Source organism: Lactuca virosa, chromosome 9 (assembly GCF_052849685.1).
Source record: "Lactuca virosa cultivar CGN04683 chromosome 9, Lactuca_virosa_CGN04683_v6, whole genome shotgun sequence".
NCBI classification, from domain to species: Eukaryota; Viridiplantae; Streptophyta; class Magnoliopsida; order Asterales; family Asteraceae; genus Lactuca; species Lactuca virosa.
In genome coordinates this window covers 202,169,697-202,177,119 of record NC_136434.1, presented here as the reverse complement: position 1 = coordinate 202,177,119, position 7,423 = coordinate 202,169,697, and positions in this window count along the sequence as shown.

Genomic DNA, 7,423 nt, shown 5'->3' with positions numbered 1-7,423 from the left:
CAAATTATTGAGCTGTGGTGAATTAGCTCAATGATTTTCTGCCAATTCTTGTCAAAAGTTGGATTCGGTTATCCACCAACCAATGATAGTCTAGTGCGAAATAGCAATTGTCTAGTAAACATTCTACGAACTTACTTCAACTCTTTTCCAGTTCTGCATCATAGGGATGTAGGTCAAACCATCGAGAACAGTTTAGCAAAACAAAAACTTTACGATTACATGATTGAGTAGAATACATCTAGGGCCGACTATAATCACTCACAAACTTCTTTTCTTGTCAAATAGCAGAATCATGTCGTCACCAAGAGGTAATCCGCCGAACGACACAACCTCGATCCTTCATATAGACGATGCCACCATCCAAGCAGCGGTATCAGCTGCCGTGATAGCTGTCCTTGCACACCTCAGCGCTAACAACGCAAGCAAGGCTGGCAAGGGGGTTGACAATTCGGATCGTTGTATCAATCCGGGAAACCAACAAATGATAACAGTCACAGACTTGCAAAGCCGTAAAACCGAGAAAAGGAAACGAAAGCGTCAAGCCCAAAAGGAGCGCAAGCGATCCCAAAGACTTGTTGTGACAACCCGAAATTTCTATTCTGTACAACCATTCACTTCAATAGAAGTCAGAATAATTTCTGCTAACTTTTGATCTGTGTAGAGTCAGTCTGAGTGTTCCAAAGCCTAGTACTTGAGGAGATAACATGAGAGAGGATGCCCTAGGGTTTATTGTGCAACAAAAAGTCCCAAAACTCCAAGAGTTTGGAGTTTACGGCCTAAACAAGGTGTTTACGGCCGTAAACCCCAAGGGTATAAATATGGAACTTAGCCATTTTATTCACTTTTTCACAAATTCAAAGCTAGAACTCAAATCCTCTCAAGTATCATCCGATTTTCCTTCTTGATCTTCAACTTTGTAAGTGTTTCTTACCCTAATAAGTTGATATCTTACTTAATCTAGTGATCTTACATGATTCCATCCGTGAAATCATTCCAAATGTGTAGATCTTCAAGTTTCACCAAGAACACCAAGAACACACACTAGTGTTCTTGGACTTTTATCACCCTTTCAAGCTTCTACATAGTAAGTACTCTTACCCTAGTGTGTTATAAGACTTGTTACACTTCCTAATCATCTATAAAACATAAGGAAACACAAGATCAAAGGTGTTTACGGTCCAAGATGTTCTTGGACCGTAAACCCTAATAAAGCGGCCAAAGTGTGCCGTAGTCCCTTACCAAGCCTTGGATACTAGTCTAGAACATATCCTTAAAGTGATTAGGACCTTAAAAATCAAAAAGACCATAAACCTTCAGGGTTTACGGCCGTAAACCCAAGGAGAAATGGTCCATGGACCGTAAACTCCTCAAAGGGGTGAAATGGTGCCATAATCACTTCCAAAGGCTTAGACTTGAAGTAGGAATGCTTCTTTAGGACTTATAAGCTTCAAAACACAAAATGGTAAAAGTACCATGAGTTTACGGCCGTAAACTCATGGGTTTACGACCGTAAACTCAATAAGAGTTGGTCCTAAAACCGTAAACTCATAAAGAGTTTACCCTTGGACCCCAAACTCAATAGCCAAGTCCTACAACCCTTAGATGCAATCCTTAGCACTTATAGCACTTAAATCAAGTGTTTTACATGTCTTAGGATGTCTTAACTTGGTTAATTAGTTGTTTAATGACTAATTGGATACATATATGTGTTATTATATGTTAACTAGGATCCTTGTGTGTGTTTAAGTCTTCACTTGACACTTAATATCCTATAACAATCCGTTCATCCAAACCACTCACTACAGGTGAGTTCATACCCCTTAATTAACCTTTTAAATGTTTTTAAATGCTTTTATGGGGGGGAATACAAGTTGAACTATTATAGTTATTATATCAATCACATGTGATTAATAACTACCAAACAAGTGGATTTCTTACTTTTCAAACCGTGTTATCAAACCGTTTTACTTCAAACTGTTTTACAAACTCTTTTACATATCAAATACTTTTATTAAACTCTTTTAAACTTATATTCTGTTAAATGTGTATCTATATAGATATAGTTATATAAGTAAGATTGAAACGACTTAGGACTGATAGCTCACCTTACTTCCTGTTCCTTGTTTGGTTATGGACATAGGGTATTCAGGCTATTTGTCTGAAGGTCGTTTGAATCATAGTTATATATTATGTATATGTATATAGATATAAAAGTTCCTTCTTTCATTCAGTTCAATGCCTTTGGGTAGCAAAGGTATACACACATGTTCATAAATACAAACAACATTACTAGTAAACTATAATAGGTATAGTTTAGGGAGATACTAATACTATTACTAGAACAGTGAAACATACAAAGAGTCAGTTTATATATGAGTCAATACTATACAGAGAGAACATAACATACAGATAGAGAATACTATGATGAGAAACAAACAATACCATACAGAGAGAACATACATACATGCTAGACAAGGAGAGAACACACAATACAGCTAGCACATACATATACAAGAACATTACTACAGTTATGTGAGCCACGTAACGGGGGAATGGCATTACCTGTCATGGCCCGTTTTGTATCCAAAATCTCCTTAAGTGGGGAGCGTATGAGTTTGTGTATAGATCTATACTGGATTGACTACCCTACACCTTGCTGCTCGCTACAGTGGGACTTGCAAGTCTACGGGTGCCAAACGTCATTTTTCTGACGTCTTACATCGTCGTATTCATAGTCGGTAGCAGGATACAGGCCGATCACATGGTACTTTAAATAAAAATTGGTTTAAGGTAGTTAGTATAGCGGTAGTTACTTAATACAACACTACAATACTATTTCATTTTCCCATTGCATTCAATTTGTGATATTCACACAATAAACAGTAATGTAAAAACTATATTTTTGGTTAATGATAGTCAGATTTGGGAAAATACATACTCTTACAAGAGACACACACACAGACAGTAGATGCCTTGGTAGAAGGCTACTTTTAGTAGGAAACATAGGGTTTTCTAGGGGAGTTCAAACAATTACAAACTTTTACAAACGTTTTCAAACTTATACATTACAGACTTACAAACACTTTCATACAAATACAGACACTAAAATACTTATGATCTCACCAGCTTTAAAGCTGATAAACTCTTTCAAAATAACTTGTATTCTCAGGTCACCAGTAGACAGGTACCGGGGCCAGGTTTTTTTGAGAAGATGGAGCTCGTTCAAGACTCATCTTTTATTTTGATTTATATTTTTGGTGTCTATATAACTTGACAGAACACACTTGTATTAAATTATATTATTAATGCAATGGACGATGTTGTTGCTTGTTTACTACTTTGCATTGTTGTGATACTGAACATGACGTCCTCCACCCCCGAACGTTTCCGCCGTTCCGGTTTTGGGGTGTGACAGATTAGTATCAGAGCTTTGTTTATAGTGAGTTGAGTGTATCAACCCATAAAAGATATACGAACTATAAACTCAGCGGGATTAAAATACTCTGATAAAGAGTTTGTACTTTTAAATAATAAAATATTTAACTAAGTATACATACCTGCATTCATACTAAAATCAGTGTTACTAGGACAGTACAAAAGTATTACGATTGTTGGGCAGCACAAGTAGACTTAGAGATATATGGTTAACCCTGGGACGATATAGCCTGATCAACTATATTATCCGAGGATTGACTAGCATGTGCCTAAGGATGGTTGTGAGGTTGCAACAAGTCTAAAAACTTACCAACACTACTACAATGAGAACAGTATAACATAACATAAACTTAAAATATGATAGGATTATTTTGTGTTACTATTAACTACTTATCTGAGAACTAAAAAGGTCTTTATTAGTATGTCAATAGTTTTGGGGTGGATACATTAAGTTTATATGTAACTAGGATGTCATAGACTTAGAATCTGTGATCTTTGCTTTACTTCCTGTTCCTTGTTTGGTTGTGGGCTTAGAGTTAGGGTCACTTATTCGAAGGTCTATCCTGTCTTGGTTACATATAACTGGTATGCACTACGCAAATGTTGAAGTAACTGATAAAGATCATCTTATAATTATCTAGTTAGTTCGTCTATTAATTATTTGTTTATCCCTTTTCTCGCGTAGATATAATGGCTGGATTCCATCTTCTCGGAGACTCGTACTATCCCAACCACGGCAATGCAGGATGGCTTGTAGAAGAGTGAGAAGATGATCACCCAATCCCATTGGATGATCACGAAGCTGAAGGCTTTTCTGATGATTCTGACTCAGAGCCAGAAGTCAACAACCTACCCGCAGCTGCTCAAGACCGAAACCCAAACCCCCGTCCAGCATTTCAAGGACTCACACCTTTGTGGGGTAAAAACTTGAACAGATGGAGTCAGGAACAGGGCCAACCCATGCCCTACAATGGAGACAGAAGCTTCTACAACCTCACCGAGGGAGTTTCAGCTGACAGGGTCCGACCCATCATGGTTCGTAGGATTTCTCAGAACACCGAACAAGGTCGAGCGACTATCGACCGAGTCATAGAGATTGACCCCAACTCTAGCGTTAACACTGTCCGCATTCACCAGCTCGAGTCTGCTCATGATAGGACTCAGGTCCGCAATGCAGCTCTGCAGAGGGAACTTGCTGAAACCCAAGATGAAGTTAGAGAACTTCGAGCTCAACAAGTAAGGTCTGAAGGGCGTATGAGGGACATAGAACGTCTTCTGTCGAAGTCAAGAACTCACTCTAGTAGTTCTCGTCGCCGATAGAGTCTCAGCTACTTCTCTTTTGGATATAACCTAGTTTGTGTGAAAACTCTAGTCTAATTTCCTATCTTTGTAAATCTTAGACCTGTTAGGTCTTCATTAGGTCATAGTTCTGTCAAAATTTTCCCATCTTGGTTGATGTAAGGCCTACTTCTGGGTCATTTTTCCCGAACTCATTACATCTGTAATTCCAGTATTGTTGACAGATATCTAATCTCATGGAAATTATTATCCAAATGCTATCATCTGTTAGTTCTATATCTACATTCAATCATGCTATTTAATTGTGCTGTTGGGCTATGGAGAGTTAGTCGATGAGTCATTTTCATCAATTGTCCCATTAAATTCTTATCAATATCTTCGTCTTTGTAAACTTATAGTTGAAAGATGCCTCCACGTCGATCGACAAGACGCGATCCTCCAATCACTGCAACACCACCTGCTCCTCAAATCGATACGGCAGCTCTAAATGCTGCTGTAGCTGCGGCTGTGGCTACAGCCATGGCTCAATATCATTCATCTGGTTCCACTGGAGGAGGAACCCCTGTTCAATCTACTCTTGGTGAAGCTCCTGTGCGCTTGAGAGAGTGCTCCTATAAGGACTTCACTAACTGCAAGCCCAAGTCCTTTAGAGGGACTGGCGGAGTCATTTCCCTCTCACAATGGTTCGAGAAGACCGAATCGGTTTTCGAAATCTGCTCCTGTCCAGAAGGGAGCAAGGTCAAGTTCGTTGCTTGCACCTTTGAAGACAAAGCCCTGACATGGTGGAATAGCCATGTCAAGTCACTATCTCTTGTGGTGGCTAATGCTATGGGCTGGGAAACTTTGAAAGACCTCATGATTGAGGAGTACTGCTCGAGGGGCGAGATCCAAAAACTAGAGGAAGAACTGTGGAGCCTAACCATGAAGGGCTCCGACATAGTCTCCTACACCGCCAAGTTCTGTGAGCTGGTGGCCCTCTGTCCCAACATGGTTCATACAGAGGGAAAGAAGATAGAGAGATACATATGGGGGCTGATGCCACCATTCCAGGGAAATGTTTTGGCTTCAAACCCCACTACATTCGATAGTGCCAAGCGATTGACACAACGGCTTATAGACCATGGGGCTCGTACCCCGGCCGCAACAACAACCCTGGCCATCTCAGAACCTTCCAAAACCGCTGATTCCAAGCGGAAGTTCTGGGAGGACAAAAAGAAGAAGAAGGCTGCCAAAAGGCAGCAGATCGTGGCAGTTCATACTGCGATAGCACCTGCCACTGCTGCTGCTCCGGTAAACCAGTACGCAGGAAGTTTGCCTAGGTGCAACCAGTGCAACTTCCACCACACAGGAGCCTACCGGGAAATGCAGTGTTCGAACTGCAACAGGAAGGGGCACACTACCCGTTTCTGCAAAGCTCCGGCTAGGCCACTCAACCAAGTCCCCGACGCTGGCGTGGGCCAAGCTTGCTACGGATGTGGCGAGGTGGGCCACTACAAAAGGAACTACCCAAAGGCAGGGAATGCCGGTGGAGTAGGAAGGGTTCTGGCCAAAGGCCACGAGGAAGCGGTTGCCGACCCCACAGTGGTCACGGGTACGTTTCTCCTCGATAACTCTTATGCATGCATACTATTTGATAGTGGAGCGGAGAGGAGCTTCGTGAACCAAAAATTTGCTCATTTACTTAAGCGAAAATCACAAGCACTTAAAGAACCGTTCACTGTAGAAATGGCTAATGGAAAGACAGAGTGCACTAGCAGTATATTCATAGGGTGTACCCTAACACTAGATAGCCATTCATTTTCGATCGACATCATGTCGGTATCAATTAAAAGCTTCGAAGTCATTATCGGCATGGATTGGTTGAGTCTTCATCGTGCCGACATCATGTGTTACGAAAAGGCTGTACGCCTTAATCTGCCGTCTGGCGAAACTCTAGTAGTTTATGGCAACAAACCCGGCACAAACCTTCGTATCATCTCGAGCATTCAAGCTCAGAAATTCTTGCGAAAGGAATGTCGCGCATTCCTTGCTCATGTGGTCGATGTGAGCCAAGAAACGAAAGACATTCAGAACATTCCAGGATTACCTCCACAACGTCAAGTCGAGTTCAGAATCGACTTAGTTCCAGAGGCTACTCCTGTAGCCAAATCGCCCTATCGTCTAGCACCTGCAGAGATGCAAGAACTGTCCTGTCAACTTAACGAACGGCTCAGCAAGGGCTTTATAAGACCAAGCTTCTCACCCTGGGGAGCTCCAGTCTTGTTCGTCAAGAAGAAAGACGGATCGTTTCGTATGTGCATCGACTACAGGGAGCTCAACAAACTGACCGTCAAAAATCGTTACCCTATGCCTCGTATTGACGATTTGTTCGACCAACTTCAAGGGACGAAATTCTTTTCAAAAATCGACTTAAGGTCCGGATATCACCAACTACGAGTGCTAGGGGAGGATGTTCCGAAGACAGCCTTCCGAACTCGTTATTGGCACTATGAATTCGTAGTGATGCCGTTCGGATTAACAAACGCGCCCGCAGTATTCATGGATTTAATGAATAGGGTGTGTCGTCCTTACATGGATCAGTTCGTCATCGTCTTCATCGATGACAAACTTATCTACTCTCGTAGTAAGCAGGAGCATAGTCAACATCTGCGACAGGTCTTAGAAACACTACGTTGAGAGAAGCTCTATG